At 41.3% G+C, this 22,438-nt stretch overlaps 1 pseudogene; it reads left to right on the top strand.

The window, feature by feature from the left end:
- Positions 1-4,634: 4,634 nt before the first annotated feature.
- LOC116755000 lies at positions 4,635-22,392 on the top strand (annotated as a pseudogene).
- Positions 22,393-22,438: the final 46 nt, after the last annotated feature.

Consider the following 22,438-nt stretch of genomic DNA (forward strand, 5'->3'; position numbering starts at 1 on the left):
CCACCCAAAGGTGGGATCCGCTTTGGAGTCACAAAGAGGTCATACTTTCTCTATTGGTTCTACAGAATTTGCCACTGGTGGACATGTATGCTTGCATGATTTGGTGGCCATTTCTTTCCAGTCTCAGAAATGGAGAATTTTAAGAGGGGGTTGAAGTGTACTAATATGACATCAGCTATTTCCATTATTGACTGATATGTATGGAAGGGGGGCAGGGGCAGCAAATTTCCAGGGAACGTTTTGCATTTTAGTCTTACTACAATCAACAGATTCCTATAGGGCTATTGCAATTCTCTTCAACCTAACTTCCTCCTTCAGCCATTTTTGCATTACTTGTTGTGTGCAAAGAAGGTGCTCAGCTTCCTTGTCCTGTAGGAATTTAAAATCCACTTATCTGCCAATGGATGATATTTTTTCCCCCCCGAGGAGGGATTTACTGAAATTCTGTTTATTTACACTGATAGTATACATGGATCTTTCTTCTCCTAAGGCTCTAGGACTTTGGGACTTCTCCTTTTCCTCTTACCAGCCAGGAGCTAGTCCAAAACACATCTTTTAACTACCCCCAGAACTCTATTAACTCTATCTCCTAATCTGTCAAATGCTCAGTAGTTGAGTGGACCTGGCTTGGTGCCCAGTCTGCTCTGGCAGAATTCTCTGGACAAGCTGAAGCAAAGTCTATGGTTTGCCTCTCCCCTTAAGAAGGATATCCCCACTGGAGTGCTGCATTTACAGCCTGTATAAGGATGCACAGGCATGTTGATGGCAGGCCTCGTGGTCCCAGCACCCAGTGCAGCCCTTGGCAGCATTTGTCTGTCTGGCTATGGATTGTTGTCTTTGGCAAACATCAGTATTAGATTTTGAAATCTCTTCTGGCTTCCTCTTCTCATCCAGGATGCCATTAACTATCCCCCTCTAGATAGATGTGTGTTCAAAGACATAAGCTAATATGAACTCAGCATATAAATTGTAGATACAGTTGATCTGAAATCTACATAACTTGAAAACTCAAAAATTGGAGAATTTTCTGCTCTTTCTCTCAGTCTCCGTCTCTCTTTTTTAATAGAAAAAAAAAAGTGCACGCTGAGTTTTTGAGATGACCTTGGTGTCCCCCTCTCTCCACCATGGGTCTTTGACCTCTTTAATGATATAGGGCCAGAGGGTTCAAAGATATTTGGTGAAGTCATGGTAGGACCTTCTAGTAAGTCACGGGCTCACTGGCTTAGGGTATCTGCTGTGTTCTGCTTTCTGTACAGGACCCCATGTAATACCACCAAGGTTCTCTCTTGTGCCCTCACTTAACTTCACTGGTTTGGGAGCTCACCAAGCTCTGACTCTCTTCTGTTAAGTCTCTTACTTTTCATAGGCTTCCTATGTGATTATCTCTCCTTACCTCTGGAATCCTTGTTCCTTTTCCCATCCCTCCTCATACTTTAGGCGTGAATACTTACATTGTACTCTTTTGGGCTCACAGTGCTACACACCTCTCATAACTCTGGAAAAAAATGGTGGTTATTGTGCTTGGAGTAATGTTTTGTCAGGAAACAGTAATATGTCATTTATTCATTTATTCATTCACTTGGCAGTTGTGAGGTTATTGAGTACCTTCTTTGTGCCCAAGAATGGCCTAGAGGTTGAGAGTACAGGGTTGAAAATCCAGACCAAACAGAATCTGTATAGTTTTGTTATTGGTCTTCAGGTGTGTATGTGTCTTATGTGTCAAATAAGCAGACTGGAGGGGAGAGGCTGCCTTCCACAGGCAGCTGAATTCACACAGTTACGGCTTTCTTCCCATCTCCTCTGGAGCTGCACAGCCTCACAGTGATCTTGAGAGACCAGCAAGACTTGGGATCCTGTCCAACCCAAGTGTAGCAGTGTATTTGCAGAATAACTGCTATCTGAAGTCACATGGGAGGACCAGTTTCCTGAGGAAGCGTATTCAGGGTGTCACATGTTTCCTAGGATGATCCAATGACAATTTCATGTAATTTTTTTTGGGGGGGAGGGAGGGTCAGCCCATTAAATAGGTAACTAAATATGATTTTATTTTAAAATCTTTTAAGTATTTTCATAAGTCAAAATGCATTCTTGTCAAACTAGGAATTCTAAATTTTGGTTGAGAAAAGGAAGCTGAGACATAGTGTAAATGTACGTTGATAGTTTTCAGTACTGTCTCAGCTCAGTTGACCTTTCCCTTGATCAGCAATTAAATTCTGACAGCAATTTCCAACTTAAAAAGTCTGCATGGCCGAGTACGCCACAAAGGAAGGTAGGGGAAGTTCCAGCCATGGGTTCATTTCTGTTAAATGGAGCATTTTTATGGATCTCATTAAAGATCATGTTTACAAAAAAAATTTTAGGGGGGATTATTTTGCCATAAAAAAAACTTGAAAGTAGTTCCGCCTTCCCTCTCCTACTCTGTATGAGCCTGAGCAAAACCAAATGTGGTGAGCTAGGGAAGCAAAAAGGGGGCTAGTTATGCTCTGGAGAGTCTTGATATTACCCAGACAGGTCTTACGCATTTAGATCTCTGTCAGGGGTTGGGATGGAGCGGGTTGGAGCTTTTGTCCTGGTGACTGATGTGCTCGATTGACCAACAACATCCAACCAAATCAGGCCCAGGCTTGGCCATGGATTTCACTACCCCCTGCAGGCTTATCCAGAGTCCTCCTAAATTGACTGGAAGCATAGAATTGCTGTCTTTTGTGAGGCCAATCTGCCTTTCCGCTGCACTCAGTGGCTCATCATTTTCCCTGCGAAAGAAGGAAAGTCCCGTTTCTTTTTTCTGCCCCTCAGGAAAGGCACGGCTTTTATTCTGTCTTCAGTTCCTTGCAGCAGCCAACTATGCAGGCTTAGAAAGAAAAATGAAACCGTAAAGGAGAGTGGAGTCTGCTGGAGTATTTACGCCCACATTTAATGCCTGACTTGGGTTAGAATAAATCAAAAGACAAAGGTGTTTTATTTTCTGATAAAAATTTCTCTCTTACTTTCCTGGGCCGGGGGGGAAGGATGGTGGGATGGGGTAGGAATATCCAGCAGGAGTGTGTACAGTGTGGTTCAGAGCTTAATAAATATGAGACACAGTCTGGAAACAGAAGTTATACATCTCTCCTAGGCCTCTAACAGAATTTGTGAAACGTCAAACAGGCCTTGAAATATCCCAGATAGGACTCACATGAACTTCTGATGTAGGTTACTACCCGTGACTGAACCAGTGGTCAGTACCAGATGCTGTATGAACACTTCATGTGCATCTCATATAATCTTTACAACAATCCTATGGGGTAGATTTTGCATCATTGTAAGATGAAGAAAATGAAGTTCTGAGCAATCAAATAACTTGTCAGTATCACACAGCTGGTAAGTGACTGAGCTGGGATTGCTGCCTTCTTCAAATCCTCTTGGTTTCCCCAGTGAGGATCTCATAATCCTATTGAAAGCAATGCCAAGATAATCTTGAGTAGACTGGATACAAGCATCCAGCTACACATCCCTAAAACCAAATGATGCTTAGCATTGGTGAGTAGAATGCCTCCAACAGTAGGCTGGAGGAAGCAAGGAATATATATGTGAGGACGGTTTATGATAGAATTAAAAAATAGGCAGGGCTTGGGAAGAGGGTCTTGCTTAGTGTCCCTTCATACCTGTGGTTCCAGGCTTCTTTTGAAGAGGAGAGCAGCTAGTTTTCATTTTCCTGAAACCTCAAGGTCCTAGGGAGGCAGGGGTCTGACAATACAGTGGTTCGCGTGTGAAATGCTGAGACTCAGGTGTGTGTAAGGTGTGTGTTGTGTGGGCAAGGGCACTAATGCTGGTTGGAATCCTTTCCCTCCAGAGCACCCAGCAAACCTCAGAGAAGAAGGCTTCTTGGCCAAAATCTTTCTCTAAGGAGGGAGAGAGATCAGTAGCCAGCAGTAGACGATGCCAAGATACAGGTTGGGAAACCCAGCTTCATATGCTCACTGATTTTGCAAACCCGGAAAATGATGTCATGTATGATATGGATCAGCAAACAGACAAAGAGTGAACTCTGGGAATAACCACAAGACCTAGGCAAAGGCTGAGGGTATTCGAGAAATTACTTTGAATCAAGTGTCAGAGTTAGACTTGAAAGAGTAGGCTGTTCAGCAGTGAACTATGTGCTCAATTTGAGTGAGGGTCTCTGCTTTTTTGCTTTTCAAAATGTGGTTCATGTTGTTGGCATCGACGGGAAGCTTCTTGGAAAGGCAGAATTTCAGGTCCCACCCCAGATTTACTGAAGTAGGGTCTGCATTTTCAAAAGACCCCCAGGGTGGTTTGTATGCACAGTGAAGTTTGAGAACCACTGTGCTAAAACATACTAGATATAGTACAGGGTATCAGGTACTGGTCAGTGATCTCAGTCTTGCCTACACATTCGAATCACTTGGGCAGCCCCACCCCAGACCAATTAAATCAGATTCTTTTGGAGTAGGGCCCAAGTATTGACATTTAAAAAAAGTTCCGTAACATACAGCTAGATGGTGGGTGCCCCATATGAAAATGGGAATGTTGCTTTACTGATTGGAGTTCTGAAAGAATTGGCCTCTGGAGTGGTGCTACTTAACGTGTTTGTCAGTGATGTAGAAAGGTATAAGATATACTGATTCCATCTGCCCATGATCGGGAATTGCGGAAGACTGCAAGCTAACATCCTGAAACCCATCAGGACTAAAACGTTCAGTGACTGTGACAAGAGGGAAGAAAGTGTGGACAAGTATAAGAGTCCTGCTACGTCTCAGAGGGCCTCCATCCTCCCACATCAGAAAAGTATCCAAAGGTTAGAGTGAATTGCAAGTGAGTGATGATTCGGCAATGGAGGGAGGGGCGTGATTTAAAAGGCAGAGAAAAATCAGAACATGTGAAATGCAGGGAGCAAGAAACCGTGATGTAAACTTCCCCTGGTACTTGATGTGGTTAGGACCTTGTATAATATTGTCCAAGTTAGGATGCTAGCACTGAAGTGCAACTATGATGAACTTTGGATACTTTCAGAGATACTAAGGCCTGAAGTAAAGTAAAAAAGGTTGATGTTATTTAGTACGTTGAATAAAAGACTAAGGGGAAAACAACATTTTTTAAATATAAAATAGTGCTTTTGTTTGAAAGATGGTGATTAGCCGAGCTCTTTTACCAGAAGGAGATTAGAATGGAGAATAGATACTAGGAAGAACTTGGTGATGTAAAATGTGAGGAGACTGTGAAAAAGGGTATGAGGAAAAGAAACTTTTATGTGCTAATGTTGCTTTGGGGCCTGAGAGGCAAAAATGGATCTTAATAATATACCTGGAGAGTGAGGACGCTACCAAAGGGTAAATAAGAGGTTCCTGCTCTCTCCGTATTGGGAGTAAGATAATTGTCCTGGAATTCTGCAAATTGACATTGACGAAGTGGGTGTTTCTTGAGTTTGCTTAAACACCCTGAACCAACTTTGTTTGTACACATCCAGTCTTAGCTGTCTAGGATTATAGGAAACCTTATTTATTCTGAGAAAGGGCATCTACAAATTACCACAACAAATTATCAGATGGAAAACATATAAGCATTATCTTTAAGATTGTGAACAAGACAAGGGTGCCCTCTATCACCATTTTTATTCAACATTATTTTAGAGTTCCCAACCAACATGTAAGGTAAGAGAAATTAAATATATGTAAACACTAGAAGGGAAGAGACAAAGCTACAGTTCACAGATAATATGGATAACTAGGGTTTATTAGAAAACCCCAACGAATCTATAAATAATTGGAATTACTCAGAACTTGGTGATGTTGCTGGATATAAAAAAATTAATTTAGTAAAACCAATCATTTCTACACACCAACTACAATTGAAAATTAGTTGTAAAAGGATAGCATTTACAAGAGCATCAAAAAAATCTTAAATACCAGAGTTTCATTTCCAGTAATGGCTGACTAGAATATTTTAAACCAATCCTCAGAGAAAAGCTGGACAAAATACAAAAATAAATGTTTGAAGGTGCAGAGAGCTATGTAGGCAGTGATAATTTTCAGATTCAAGATCTGGAGTAAGAGGGAAGCCTCAGGAAAAGTGAATTCAGCATTTGGGGGTTGCTTTTCATTTTGAGGCAACCACAGATTCTGAAAACAAAAGCAATAGCTGAGAGATCCAGAAGCTGACCAGAGCTGTTAGCAGTTTTACAGAGCTGGAGGAATGAGTAGAGTTCAGGGCCCATCAAGAAGAGGATGCCTTGTTAAACATCCCAAGCTTTTTTTTTTTTTTTTTTTTTTTTTTTCCCTTTTTTGCGGTACACGGGCCTCTTACTGTTGTGGCCTCTCCCGTTGGGGAGCACAGGCTCCGGACGCGCAGGCTCAGCGGCCATGGCTCACGGGCCCAGCCGCTCCGCGGCATGTGGGATCTTCCCGGGCAGGGGCACGAACCCGTGTCCCCTGCATCGGCAGGCGGACTCTCAACCACTGCGCCACCAGGGAAGCCCCAACATCCCAAGCTTTTTGTTAGGACCCTACAAAGCTACACTCTAGGAGTAAAAGTGAACCAGAGCTAGACAAGTCCAAATAGGACTGAAGCTCAAATCAGCTTAATCCTGATTCGACCTTAACTGTATGTAAAATTAACTGCAAATTAAATCCTCTCTGGAGGATAATAATATCCAGAGCAGCGTATTACCTCGACAGTTTTTCCTAAAAAATGTCCTCCATGCTATCAAAAATACTTGGATATATAAAAAGACAAGACTTGACTGAAAAATAAGATAAAAAATTATAATAAGGACAGACCCTAAAGGGAGGTCCAGATATTTAAGTTATCAAATATAGACTTTAAAATAACTATGATTAGTACATTAAAATAGTTAAAAGAAAACATAGAGACTGTTGGCAAGAATGAGAAACTTAAAAAATATCAAATGGATATTATAAATGGAAAAGTGAAGTACTAAAGTTAAGGACTCAATGGGTGGATTTAACTTCAGATTAGACACATCAAACAAGAGAAAGAAAGTGGTAGATCAGAAAAAAATACCCATATTGAAGGATGAAATGGAAGCAGATGTACAATTTTAGAAGAACATAAGGTATATATATGTGACAGAGTGAAAATGTCCAAGAAGAGTTGACGAGAGAAAGTGACAGAAGCGGTAGTTGGTGAAGGGTAGTGGCTGAGAATTTTCCAAAACAGACCAAAGACTTCAAGCCACAGGCTCAAGAAATGCTATCATTTTTCCGAAACGGACAAATAAGCAGATCTGGGCACATTATTTCCTCCTGTCTCCTTGCTTCTGGTGTTTCTTTTAGATCAGCTGTCAGTCTTCCTATTGCTCCTGTGAAGGTCCTACATTTCTTTTTCTCTGACTTGCTCTACCCAATAGATGGTTATTGGCAGAGGGATAGAAAATGGACCACTTGAATAGGATAGAGAGACCAGAAATGGACCCATGAATATAAGGATATCTGTTATAATTATTTGGGAGAGTGGAAGAAAAAGGATGTATTTTTAATACACGATGCTGAGATAATTGATTATACATTTGGAAGATACATGAAATTTGATTCCTACCTAACATGATACTCAAAAATTAATTTCAGGTACACTAAATAGACCCTAAAAGGCAAGACTATTTGAAATTAATGTAGGAGAATGTCATTGTGACATTAGGGTAGAGGATTACTTAAATAAGACACAAAAGAATAACTCTAAAGGGAAATACTGATTATAATAGTTTATAATAAAATTAAAAAGTCCTTCTTTGAGATATTACAAATTGTGTGAATACATTATTCAGAATATATGAACTCCAACTAATGAATAAGAAAGAGAAATAACCTAATTGGAAAATGGACAGATGAAATAAATAGTAATTTTACAAAATCAGTTTCACATGACTGATGGATAAATGGTCAATTTTATTACAGTCAGGGAAATGCAAATTGAAATTGCAATGAGCTACCATTTCATAATCAGCTGTTGAACAATACCAAGTGTTAACTAGGATATGGAGGTATAGGAATTCTCATCACTGCTGTTAGGAGTAGAAATGGGTATATCCATTTTGGAAATGTGTTTGGCAGTGTTGAGCCATGAGCATGCCCTGTGATCTATGAATTACATGACCAGGTATATACCTTAGAGAAAATCCTGCATATGTGCACCAGGAGGCATATACAGAAATTTTCATAATGGTGTTTTTTATGGGCAGAGGTAGTATAACATATATGTTTATATACGTTAAACACATAAATAAAATATAGATTAATATAAAAATAACCTACTGGTTTATTGTGATGGGTGATGGTTAATCTTAATGTGTCAACTTGACTGTACCATGGGGTGCCCAGATTGAACATTTTTTCTAGGTGTTTCTGTGAGAGTGTTTCTGGATGAGTTTACCATTTTAATTGGTGGACTCAGTAGATTATACTCCCCAGTGTGGATGGGCATTATCCAATCTATTGAAGGCCTAAATAGAACAAAAGGCAGAGGAAGGACGAATTCACCACTTTTGCTCCCTGCTTGCCTGTTTGAGCTGGGGCATCTGTCTTCTGCCTTTGGACTGGGGCTTACACCATCAGCTCCCGTGGTTCTCAGGCCTTCAAACTTGGGCTGGAATTATACTTCCAGCTTCCCTGCATCTCTGGCTTGCAGAGGGCAGGTCATGGAACTGTTCAGCCTCCACAATAGCATGAGCCAATTTCCACGTGTGCGTGTGTGTGTGTGTGTATAACAGTAATAATCTATTTATAACAGAGCCGATAGGATATATTTTGGTTCTGTTTTTCTGGAAAACCCCAATGGATTTATCAAAAGAAAGACACATACAGTGGAACACTATACAGCAGTGAATATGAAAAAATTTACGTGCACCAACAGTGATCAATCTCACAAATACAGTATTGAATTAAAAAGAGCAAGTCAGGGCTTCCCTGGTGGCGCAGTGGTTGAGAGTCCGCCTGCCGATGCAGGGGACACGGGTTCGTGCCCCGGTCCGGGAAGATCCCACATGCCGCAGAGCGGCTGGGCCCGTGAACCATGGCTGCTGAGCCTGCACGTCCGGAGCCTGTGCTCCGCAACGGGTGAGGCCACAACAGTGAGAGGCCCGCGTACCGGAAAAAAAAAAAAAAAAAAAAAGCAAGTCATAAAAGAATAATATATTGGTTTAACTCCATGATTGTAAACTTCAAATATAGACATTAAACTATATAGTGTTTCAGGAAAGCTATCAATACATAGGCAGTAAACACTATAAATTACCAACACAGTTACCTCTAACGAGGAAGGAATGGGCTCTAATCCATGATGTATATAAGTGGCTTCTGGGGTGTGGTGGTATTTTGTTTCTTGAAACCGATGGTGGGTGTTAATTAAAGAAAAATACCACATCAACTTCTCTCCCCTGTGTGGGGCTGGATGGCGTTGCCCGGTGCGTCTGTAGTCACCACATCCTGGCGAAGGATGTGCATTGTGAGTGAGCTAAGTACATGAAGCCAATTTTGGCCAAATCTCCATTTGCAGATCTCCTTTTCGAAACTGTCAACTCATATTCATTTGTAAGCAAACCTAACCCATCATGTTTCAAATCATCTGTGATCAGATTGTCAAAATATGGTTTTTGGTACAGCTACTTGTTTTCACAAGGTCTTTGGAGACTATTTGTGACACTGTTTAAAATTGTTCTCCTTCTGTCCTGCCTTACAAATTCTGAAACGTTTGGGCTGATTCAGTTCTTCTAAGCTGAAGGCCTCCACGCAAGGTCAAGTTAAGGTTTTCTCTCTATTTTGATTCCATGAACATTAAGGTTTCACCCTCCCACACTGCTGTATTGTTGTTGTTCTCCCTAGTCCAGGGGAGGAGCTTTCCGTTTGGCTGTAGAAGCCCAGGTCACCTTCAACCCAGAGCTTTGGAGAACTTTCCTTGAAGGAACAGCTTGGTATCACAGAGTGGCTTTCAGTTCAAAGGTGACACTGTATTCCTGATCTTTCTCCTGCATCATCCTTTGTTTGTACAGGCTACTGGTGGAGAGCAGGAGGGGTGTATGCGTGATTCCATGGGGGAGGCTGGATTCTCACAATGACTCAGTTCTCCTTAGCATTTGTTTACGCCTGCGTACTCCCAATCTTTAATCCTTACAAACCTTTCCCCACCTTAGTAAAATATAGTGGATTTCAGCCTTTCTCTTGCTCCTGGTGCTTTGCAGCTGGGATGTACCTTGAACAAAATATGCCCCCCTCACCAGTCTGGCGAGGAGAGATGGTGGAATTACAGGGCCCTTGGGTGAGGGGAGGGTGAGGGTGAGGAGTGGAAGGAGGGAGGTTTGTTTGTGTTTCTCAAAGAGCTGCATGTGATACCAGGCTGCCTGCCTTTGCTGGTTTGAAGTCCCTGGCAATAGCCTTTGCTTATTTCCTTGTGAGTATTCGTGCATTATCATGAGGTCTTTTATTAAGCTGGCGTAGTGGCTGCTCAGTTTTCCAGTAAGGAAGCAGACATTGCCTCATGGCCTTAGGCACTTCTGGGGGTAAAAGAATGTAAACTGCTAAAGCCCTGCCCCTTCATGTCCCCACCTCCGACTCCATTATGGGCTGAAAATAGGAACTAAAAAACAACTAAAACACTCTGAATTGTTACAAAAGGAGAGCGCAGCCCCAGCTGACAGTGATGCGGGCTTTATGGGAGGAGAAGGTCTGCATGAGGAAAGAGAGAAAAGAAAGAGGGGACACTCAAGTGAGCCAGGGGAACAGTATATGTGGCTTTTTGAGGCTTTGTGCTAGTATATACTTCTGGATTCACTTGGGTCTCTTTATTGACTTCGACTGTGTGTAGAAGATCCTGTCTAAGTACGTATCAAGTACTTTAACCCCTCTCTGATTGGAAATGTGTGAATGCATCAGTATAGAGGGGTGTGTATATTTGGCCGGGGTGGGAGAGCAGTAATTCAACAGTCCAGCAACAGAATGCAAGGGAGTGGGATGGAGTGGAGCGTGGGCCGCTGAAAAGCTGTCACCCCAGGCCGAGCCCTGGGTGCCTCCTCTCTCCCCCTGCCCAAGGGGCTTCTTTGCCAGGACCTCCAGAGGGGGGTCCAGAGGGTGGAGAGCCTGTGACAGCTAAATCACTGGATGCCTGCCTACCGGGGAAGACCCTAATGTTGGCCTGGGCCCGCTTCTGTTTTATAGCCTGATAGATTTGGGCTCTCCCTTTCCCTCTTCAGAGGCCTACAATCTGCACCAAATGTTTCACATTACTCAGTGTGAAAAACCTCCTATTCTTTCAGATTTTTTACAAGTTCATACATCCGTGGAAACCCGATATTCCATATTTCATTCTGCTTCGTGGATGTCATTGTGAGGGATGCGGGTTCACATGCAACAGGCCTCTTTTGGCTTTGATCAGCTTGACCGCAACTAATTGTAAATGGAGAACAAATGAAAGAAATATTTACAAATTTCATGGGAATTCAGGCAGGGCCTAAGCCTTCCCTAATGCTTCCATTCACAGTAAATGTTTATGGAATACTTTGACTCTACTGTGTACTTCAGTATTTATATAGTATTAGGTTTTAGCTTGTTCTGGAGGGATCCAAAGAGTTAATAAACCGACCTTCCCCTTCTCCCTGCTTTACCCCCTTTCCTTCTGCAAACTTCCATTCTTTTGCATCGCAAAATCTGCTGCTGCCTAAGGAAAACCAACTCAGATTGCAAAGCTACAGCTGTAAGAAGGGGTAGGAGAGAAAGGGGGGGGAGAGAGAGACAGAGAGCAGGGGGAGAAAAAGGACCGTAAAATTTAAAACAAATTTTGAGTTGTACAGTCGAGTTGGGAAAAGTCAAATGAAATGGTTTGAGATTTGTTCAAAATAAAGTTATAAATTTTTGGAGCCAGGTTAAGCAGCTGTTGGGTCAGGCAGGCTAAGGCCTAAAAGGCAGCACCGACTAAGAGCTGAATATTGTGCAATCAATCAGCAGTTGCCTGGATACAAAGAAACATCCATAGCCCTGTAAGAGGATTTCTGATTTAGGACTTTCCATTTCTAAGCCTACTTTTCCAGAAGAATTTTTGTTCACTCAGGAAGCAAAATAACCTTTGTGATTTCTCCCTGGAGGTAATAGAGACGAGTCACGCTTATGGCTAGGAAGGGGTTGGCCGACCACCCCCCTCCAGCTTCCCCGCCTCATGGCATAAGCTGGAAGTCCTATCAGACCCTAGCTTCTTCCAACTGCTGTCATGAGCTGCTGACACTTCCCAGGGCAGCTTAGACAAGTGATGGTCCAGATACTGAAGATCAGACGGGAGGTGACTTCTTTCCAGAGAGTCCTTTGGTTACCACCTTGGACGGCAAGTGCTTCTGAGGTTGGCCAGTCAGTGCTCCAACAAGTGCTCTTTTAACCAGGAGTATTTCACATCTGTACCTGCTGTACCCTAGGCCCGTTCCACGCTAGGAGTTGGAAAAGGCTAGATTCTGTTGTTTGTGGACCCTGGCTTAACCTGCTGTTCTCCACCTTCCCACCCAGGCGTGAAAGACATGATTTAGGGATCACACAAAGGAGAGGGTGAATGGCCTCAACAACCCCGAAACAACCCGAAAGTCTAATGAGAGAGGTGTTTGCAAAGGAGGTGGTCGTAAGACAGGATAGACGGCTTGCGATAGAGGAGAGGTGGCAGAGAAGAGGGATGGGGCGTTGGAGAAGGTCAACTCCAAAGCTAAGAAAAAGTGGGGATGGGACCCCAGAAAAGAGTGTTCAGAGCATTTTATTACACATTTGCTATAGAAAATAATATTTTAACTTTTACTCATTGTTCTCCTTCCAGTGCTCTCCTCTTGCCTCTGGAGCTGCACTTCTCATTCCCAGGAGTCCTCCTTTAAAAAAATGTGTTTTTCAAACAATAGCTTCCAATCACAGTGTGCTCTTACAGCCCCCCTGCATCGGCAGGCGGACTCTCAACCACTGAGCCACCAGGGAAGCCCATAGCGTGCTTACTCTTAAATGTAAGTGAACAATAGTAACAAACAGTTTTCATTTTTAAAGATTATTTGCAAAAAGCTAAATGGACAGAGCTGGAATGGTGGGGTTTCTTAGCCGCACAGCAGAGCACAGAGCTGGCTGGAAGTGAACCAACTGACCACATGCAAACAGCTTGACCTTGCATGTAGTCAGTTAGTGGGGGACATTGGTCTTGGTGGGTAAGGTACTGCTCTGTAGCCTCAAAGGGCAAGATAGTATGGTGTTTAAGGACTTTAATTTTGGAACCAGACTAGCAAGGTCAAATCTTGTCTCTGCCGCTAATAAGCTGTGTGATGGGCAAGTTTCTCAACTGCTGTCTACCTCAGATTCCTCATCTAGAAAATGGGGCAAATAATAGTGCCTATGTCATAGCATTGTTCTGAGAACTGAATGAGTCAATGTACATAAGATGTTTAGAGTAGCACCTAGCACATAATACATGGTGCATCAATATTGGCTGTTTTATTATCTCAGGAGGCAAGAGGTATTTTCTTTATCAGAGAATTAAATTCTCACTGCCATCTTAGCAACAGAAGTGTTTATGCAACTTAGATTTCTTTGCTCTTTTAGAAAGATACTCTACTTTAGGGCCTTTCTGGGACTAACAGTCTTATCAATTTACGTTTAGTACTCAGGAGTGACTGCTGTGTTTTCATGTTTTAGTTATTTCTTATGGGTTTTTATTCAATACTATATGTATTTTAAATCATATATGTATTTTTAAAATGTATCTTCCCCTTAAGAATCGAGAGGAGAAAATCCACCTGCAGTGCATTTGTGGAAGAATGCTCAATTAGAAAGATCTTTAAACTTGCCCTTAGCGCCTTAGACCAGTTTTCTTCAGTGTGCCTTAAGCAAGAAAATGGTCGTTTTTCCTAATCATCTGTTTTAAAGATGGTGATTATAATCTTTCAATGGTCAGATAGTGAATGAATTGTTCAGAAATGAAATTAGAGTGTGTGTTAATCAGTATTAATGAACGGGAGCAGAAGGAGGGAGGTGGTGGACAGCTGTAAAGAAGTGTTGTCTACCTTTCCTATTAAGGACTTGTCTGGACGTCCACGAACAAGGGACAGAAGACATTTATTCTACCTGAAATTTGAGCTATGAAAATTGTCCTGTGTCTAAACATTCTTAATGCCTCCAGCATTTTTTCTAAACTGCAGTTTAAAGAAGAACAAGAAAGCAAGTAGTTTGCAAATGGTGCCTCTGAACAAATGGCCAACATTCCAGATGGGGTTTTGTGGGGCTCCACCCACATTAAGCTGACCGAAATGGGGGTGACCCAAGGACAGTAGATCCTTTTGTTGTATTGTTTTGATGCAGAGCAAGTGACATTCCTCAGGCCCCTTTTCATGTAGCAGTCCGCCACAAAATACGTTGCTACTCTTCTTACCTGTGGGACTGGCTTGTATCAACTCCAGCACTTTTAGGCTTATCTGACGGCAAATGAAAACTGATACTGGTGGGCAGCGTTATGACTACTTGCTTACTGGACAACCATTCACCTCTGTTTCCAAGTCCTTTGAGCAGTTTCAGTTTAACCCTGAAAAATTGTTTACGAGCGATGATATATACCCATATATCCAAGAATATATTTATACAGGAAAAATAGGCACCTATGTTCTCTTCATATGATATATATTACACATTCATGCTGGGATTAGACATTGTATCATGATGATGGGTGCATATGGGTTTGTTTGTACACCTGTTTATGTGGTGTGATGTGACTCTGTTTGTATAGGTGCATGTCTGTGTGGGTATAGATACATGCAGACACTCTGAAAACAGTGCTTCTGTGGCTATAGAGTGAACAAAGCCCCAAACCCATTGATTATGTGACTATTGCTCATATAATACACAAATCCTAAAGCACTGCTAAATGTCAGAATTGTGGGAAAAGGGAGATGGTCTTAGAATGTCTTCTATAGCATTCCGTGCGACATTGTGATTTAATTATCCTGGAATGTAGCACAAGAGGTTTGCACTTCTTACCCGCTTGAGCACTGAGAAAATTATAGGCTCAACCAAATTACAGTGAAACAAAATCTGTTGAAAATGAACAATCTATTTTATGAATTATGCCACAATATATTCAATAATTAATACATGCTAATACACGCATTCAATATATTCAACTTTTCAACTGCAAATATTTTCTAGAATGCCTTTATGTAGTTACATCCACTGTCTGTGGAAACTGAATTTTAGCTTTAGCCTTGGGTAAATTTCAAACAATGACAGTTCACTGGAAGTGACTCCAGATGCCATTGAACATAGAAATTGAAAACTGGCAGCTAGCATGCCAGATTTTGCCAACAATTGGGTTTTGTTTGGCCGCTTGGTATCTGTATGTGTGTGTGTGTGTGTGTGTGTGTGTGTGTAAACATTTTTTCGAGGTATAATTGTGACACAATAAACTGCACGTATTTAAAGTATACAATTTGATATTTCACAGGTATATACCTGTGAAACCATCTTTACAATCAAGATAATTAACATATTCTTCACCACGGAAAGTTTTCTCATTGCCCTTTGTAATCCCTCCTTCCTGTCCTTAGCCCCTGCAGGCAATCACTGATCTACTTTCTGTCACTATAGATTAGTATGAGTTTTCTGAACTACGAATTTCTGAATGGAATCATACTGTATGTACTCCTTTTATGTCTGGCTTCTTTCACTCAGCATAATTATTTTGAGATTCATCCAAAAATCAAAATAATTACAAAGGTTTTCTCCGATGTTTACTTGTAGAAGTTTTATAATTTAGGTTTTACATTAGGGTCTACGTCTATGTTAAGTCAATTTTTGAACATGATCTATGTTCTGTATCTATGGTTCCATAGATGGAAGTTCATTTTTTTTTCATATGAATACTGAATTATCCCAGCACATACTGTTTGTTGGAAAGACTATTCTTTATTCACTGCATTGCTGTGACACTCTCAAGCTGGGGCAGTTGTAGGGCTTACCTCATTTTCCATTTCTCAGAGGTCAGTGTCCCTCATTGACTGATGTCCAGTGTCCATTGTTTCATATATTTAGTCTATTTTTGTTTATTTCAAGTGGGAAGGTAAGTTTGATCCCTGCTCCTCCATCTTAGTGAGAAGTAGAAGTCCCATGCTTAGAGTATTTTTGAAATTTTAAAATGTGTTTCCAATAGATAAAAATTAGGAAATACCGTATTCAATCTAGATTTCTGGCTTCTCGTGGAAAATCTGCAGATTCGGCAAAATGAGATACCCACTCCACGTGGCATCAGTCGATTGCACAGTTCCCTCTTTCTTTGTGGCAGGAGCTTCCTAGCTTCTCGCAGTCCCCATCTTGCTTGCTTCACTCACTTTTTTTTTTTTTTTTTTTTTTTTTTTGCGGTACGCGGGCCTCTCACTGTTGTGGCCTCTCCCGTTGCGGAGCACAGGCTCCGGACATGCAGGCTCAGCGGCCAAGGCTCACGGGCCTAGTTGCTCCGCAGCATGTGGGATCTTCGCGGACCGGGGTACGAACCCGTGTCCCCTGCGTCGGCAGGCAGACTCTCAACCACTGCGCCACCAGGGAAGCCCTTGCTTCACTCATTTAACTTACCTACTCGACCCCCTTAGGCCTGATCAGTCCAAGTCTTTCATTTCATTCAGGAGGAAAGGGAGAGAGGCAAAGTGAGATGGTATTAGAATCTGGGTTACCTGGCTCCAAATCTAATGATATTTCCACTGAGACTGAACAGTCATATTGTATTACTGGTATGGAGATAAGCAAACTGAAGGTCTCATGAATTGCTGACAGGTTTAGATGCTCAGTGCCTATCACTCACACTCTTCTTACATCTTGATATTTATCTGTGAAGTTTATTATAATTTATCTGTTGCAGTATTTGGAAGCAAATTATGTAGCAGGGGTTTAACTGTTAATTTTTTTTAAAGAATTGCTTATTCAACAAAACCATCTTTTGAGGATTATCATTTTTCCTTATTAAATAAATTGCCCACGCACCTATCAGAATGACCAAAATCTGGAACACTGATGACACCAAATGCTGATGCGGTTGTGGAGCAGTAAGAACTCTCATTCATTGCTGGTGGGAATGCAAAATGGTGCAGCCACTTTGGAAGACAGTTGGCAGTTTCTTACAAAACTAAAATACTCTTACCGTTTGATCCAGGAATCATGCTCCTTGGTATTTACCCAAAGGACTTGAAAACTTATTTTCCCCTCCAAAACCTGCACATGAATGTTTATAGAAGCTTTATGTATAATGACCAAAACTTGGAAGCAACCACGATATTATCTTCAGTAGGCGAATAAATAAACGGTGGCACATTCGGACAATGGAATATCATTCATTGCTAAAAAGAAGTGGGCTGTTAAGCCACGAAAAGACATGGAGGAAGCTTAAGTGCATATTTCTGAAGTGAAAGAAGCCAATCTGAAAAGGTTACATAATGAATGATTCTAACTATATGACGTTCTTACCCCCAAACTATGGAGACAGTAAAAAGCTGAGTGGTTGTCTGAGGCTGCGGGGAGGGAGAGATGAATAGCCAGAGCACAGAGGAACTTTAGGTCAGTGAAAATACTTTGTGTAAAATACCATAACGATAGATACACGTTGTTACACATTTGTCCAAACCCATAGAATGTACAACACCAAGAGTGAACTGTAACGTAAACTATGGACTCTGGGTTATAACGATATGTGAATGTAGGTTCATCAGTGGTAACAAAGGTACCACTCTGGTGGGGGATGCTGATAAATGGGGAGGCTGTATATGTGAGGGAGCAGGGGTATATGGGAAGTCTCTGTACCTTCCATTCAGTTTTGCTGTGAACCTTAAACTGCTCTAAAAAGTAAAGTCTTAATAAAAATAAATAAATTGCTGGCATCATTTATGTTGAGTGTCACAAGCTCTGAGTTCCCACCATAAGATAATACTGAAATGACAACAACGTAGAGAATATGTTTATGGTATTTCTCATCTATTCATAACGTTTTTTAGATTATTGAAGGTGTTTATGTATATGTATATACATGGAGAAATTCAATCTGTTAGCCTGGGAAATGACCTAATAACGAGTTATATTTACCCATCCCCTGTCTCAATTGATTAGTCAAAGTATTATTAAACTGTTGTGCAAAATATAGGAATAAAGGTCAAGAAACAAATCACAAAACCACTAAGGATCATGTGAAGTCACACTTTCTTAGTAGACATGTTGTAAAAATGCCTACGATGCATTTTTGGAAACAAGTCCAACATCTTACAAAAATCTGTCTCTTTACTGTCAGATGTTAGATGCGATGGAAAAATAAACTACATAGAACAATTTATAACTTTTGATTTCGTATTCTGGCTTAAAAAATAGACCCTGTAGAAAAAGAACTGAAGGCATAATACGGAATTATATTGGTATTATTTTACTGACTTACCACAGATGACTATTTCTGATTTAGAAACAAAAAGGAACTGTCAAGCTCTCTTATGATTTCCATGTGTTGGATTATATTAGATACCTAACAGAAACTTGTTTTACCTGCTTGCAAGAGCTTTTAAAACTGCCTGTGTGACAAAGAATACCATTCCAAAAGCAAAGTGGGAACATGCTTTTACTAAGATAGCAGATAATAGCAACGCTTGGGCTTCTGGGGAATATGTCCCCTTCCAGCCCAGCAGCTGGAGAGCTGCCCTTGACCGACAGAACGGAGCAAAGAAGCTCAGGATGTGGGTTTCTGCTTTTCAGAGCTGACAGTATTGCGATGTAGGATACTTTATATATTGATAAGTTCTCAGAGAGTAAATTCTGCTCTTCTAACAGGTTTTCAAGAGTGTTGTTTAAAACCACCGAGCGCTTTTTCTGTTTCTTTCATGCTTACCTCTCTTCATTCCTATTTTCTCTCTCTTCCTCTCTTTGCCTTTTCCCCTCCTCCTCTGCACCTTCTTAGGACTTACTTCTTTCTGGATTCGAGCATGTCTATGTTAGTCTCTTCTTGAGAATCCTCACTTAACCGCACCTCTCCACGCATATCTTTCTCCCCCTTAGCATGTCTCTTTAGAAGGCTTAAACAGAACATTCACACCCACTGTGTCTCCTCAAATCCAGCAATGTGACCAGTTTCTGTCCCCAGTTCCCTTCCAAAGCTTCCATTCTGGCTAATATCTCCTGTGGTCTGTTCATGGAGAGAAAGATTGATCAGACTGAATTTTTTAGCCATCTCATGCCTCCTTGGGCAGAGTTTGTTTCTCTTCTTTCTAAGCCAATTTGACTACTGGAGACATTTTTTTCACTTTATTTTCTTCTCACTTCATTTTTCTTACATTTTCTCCACCTTCTCTCTCCTGACTCTTCATTAACCTGATCATCGACTCCTTTTGGCTCTATACTCAACATCGATTTCCTCCCAGATCGTATCTCCTCTTATTGCATTTCCTACATTTTAATAGACAATCTGTAATTTAAGGTTTTGTTTTGACCCCAGAGCTTGGAAATATGCTGATAAGTTTTCGATAGTCTGGGTTTCTTTCACCATCTTCCTTCACTCACCATCACTCTTGGTTTTCCTTTATTAAAACAAAAAATGTTATTGTCACCACTGGAGAGAGCATTTACTCAAAGTTGATTTTTTCTCCCGAAGACATCTTTCTTTTCACACATAGTTGTGCACATCTCTTTCCTTGCTGCGACTCCTGGAGACCATTCGTGATGAGATGTTTATTTTGTGTTTGTGGCTCTTTATCATTTTCCTCCCAGTCATCCTTCCCTATCTCCATTCTAAGCCTAACTTTGACTTCCTTGCCTTGAGGAAGGTTGTAGATGGGTCTGAAGATGAGGTGCTTGAAATGGCTCCCTGGCCCTCCTTCAGCTGCTGGCTTTTGCTTTTCTGGAGAGGGTAGGCGAGTAGAAGGTCGGGGAGATGGAATGTCATGGAGAGAGAGTCTCCTCCTGGCCTGGGGAGGAGACAGAGGGTCATGGTCCATGGCTCCCATGAAAGCTGGTGACCTGTGACCCACTCTCACGTGCCTTAAGGGAAGGACAAGGCTGGGACTAGGGTGAGGCAAGTGAGGCAACTGACTCAGGCATAAAATTTGAGAGGACTCTAAAAAAAACTCAGTAATCAAGGTAATTATATTTTATTGCAATATTTTAAAAAGTAAAAATTAATGCAAAAAATTCATGATGAACAAATATCAATATTTTAAATAAAGACAGGATGTGGAAGGGGTGGAACTCCAGAGGATGGTAGCTGGTGTATCCCAGGCATTGTTGCCCCCAGGGAGCTTAGCAATGATTCCCAGGCTCTAAGGGCACCGATGTAGTGGAGTCCCTTGATTTCTAGGAATCCTGGGGGTTTGGGCAGGAGCCATCCCAACAACAACCAGTACGGAGAGATGGACAGAGGGGGCATCCGTAAAAATTTTTTGATGTTGAAAAACCCCTGGAGACCTTTGCGTAGCCATGGGTAGGAGCCCAGATAATGGTAGAAATGGGGCCTTGCTTTTGGATAGATTTTTTATTTCAAATAAATAGAAATAAGGCACTTACTGCACTCACAGTTTTACTGTTTCAAATTCATACTGAGTACACGGCCTCCATCTGGAGCTTTGTCACTATCTTGAGTGAGGAATGGGAAGCTGAGATTCTTTATTTTCTCTCCCCAGTTCTGTATTGCCTTCCCTTCCCTATCACAAAGTCCACTCCTGTTATTAACCTGTGACTCACTGACCTGGCTTTCATACGTTTAAAGATCTGGAAAGAGTGTATAAAAAACCAAAGACATCCTCTGCTTCTTGCTTTCACATCCTTAAGATCTGACCTCTTTATTTCAAGTCTCAGAATCGGCACCTTAATATGGGTTCTGCAAGGCAGCTTGACTTGACGGAACGGTCATGGGCCCCATGAATGCTAGGCCTGACTCTGCTCTGAAAGAGCTGTGTGAATGTGGATAAGTGAGTAACTTTCACTCTCTGACCCTCAGTTTCCTTATCTGTGCAGAGGGGCTTAAACTAGATGAGCTCTAAGGTTTCTCTCTGGCCCAACGTTCCATGCATTCTAAGGATGATTTTATTTGTCACCGAAATGTGGATTTCCTGCCAGTTCACTTATGATCACTTTAAAACAGCCCAGCTCTGATCTTACTTCTCACCCTGTACTTTGGCATTGTAGTTTCCATTTTTGAAATCTGTTGGCCTTTAGTTGTCATCTGTGTTAAAATCAGATTCTTCACTCTTGGTTTCAAGATGCCAGCTTATCAAACGAAAATCTCTAACAAGGTCTTTGCTCTGCTTGAATGTAAACTTTGCTGAATGATAAAGCAGAAAAAGAAACCATAAGACTTTGGGCCAACCATAAACTAGTTTCCTCGTCTGTGAAATAAAGAGGTTTTATTAGATGCTCTTTTAAGCCCTTTTCAGTTTTAAAATTCTAAATTACTTCAAGAAGCATGATGTTCTTAGATTCTGAATAAGTTTGATATCTTTTTTGTCCCAATCATCAGCTTTTAGAGTATTCCAAGTTTCTTCTCCCATCCATTACCTACAGATTTACATAGAAGTATCAGCTTCTTAGCTCTTGCGTGGCCCACCAAACTTATGTAACTTGGTGTTTGACGAACACTGCTGTTCTATAAAGAGGTTGGGGAGTTCCCCTAATCCATATTATTTTAAACATTTAAAAATCTGAAAAACTTTTTTTTTTTTTTTTTTTTTTTTAAGTGTAAAGTGGTTTTTCTAGCCACTACAGAAAAGAAAGCTGTGTATGTTCTCTACTTCATTTGCTAAAAGAACTGCATAGGCTTTATCATTCTAATGCTTGGGGACTGTGAGATTTGGTCTCTGAATCCTTGTTTTAAAGACAATGGTGGAGGTCTCCTTGCTTCCTGGTGTGGTTTCACTGCCAGGTTTTGTGAGTACTTCTGGGTAACTGACCCAGCTCTGTACTCTCTGGGGCTGCTGAAGGGGCCATTGGGGAAAGCAGGTACCTCCTGTTGAGTCATGGCTGTGTTGCTCTGTCCCACAGGACTTCAAGAATTTCTTTCTCTTAAGTGGTAGCGTATCAGTTATACAGAAATGCACTTTAGGAAACAGTCTTCAGGAGGGTGCAGATAAGTTCCTACCGTCTTAACAGATCATCCCCAACTCACCCTTCAAGTCCCACTTCAGTGTGATAAGGCTAAAAATTGAGCTCTGGCGCCGACATTCAGGGACAGAGTCAACGTTCCAGAGGCTCTGCACATATGTACACATTCTGTGATAACGTGTGGACTTCTGTATTGAGTGAGGCTGAATTCAGAGAGATGACAGAGCTTATTAAAGTGGATAAAGTAAAAATTGTAACTTATGGTGGTAAAAATACTGGCTTTAATACTACAGAATGCATAGAGGAAAAATGGCTTTTTAGTGCCGTCTTCTGTCATTAAGCAGCACTTTTTGAAGTGCAACAAAAAGAGACTTTAGAAAACATTA

This window comes from Phocoena sinus, chromosome 6 (assembly GCF_008692025.1).
Source record: "Phocoena sinus isolate mPhoSin1 chromosome 6, mPhoSin1.pri, whole genome shotgun sequence".
NCBI classification, from domain to species: domain Eukaryota; kingdom Metazoa; phylum Chordata; class Mammalia; order Artiodactyla; family Phocoenidae; genus Phocoena; species Phocoena sinus.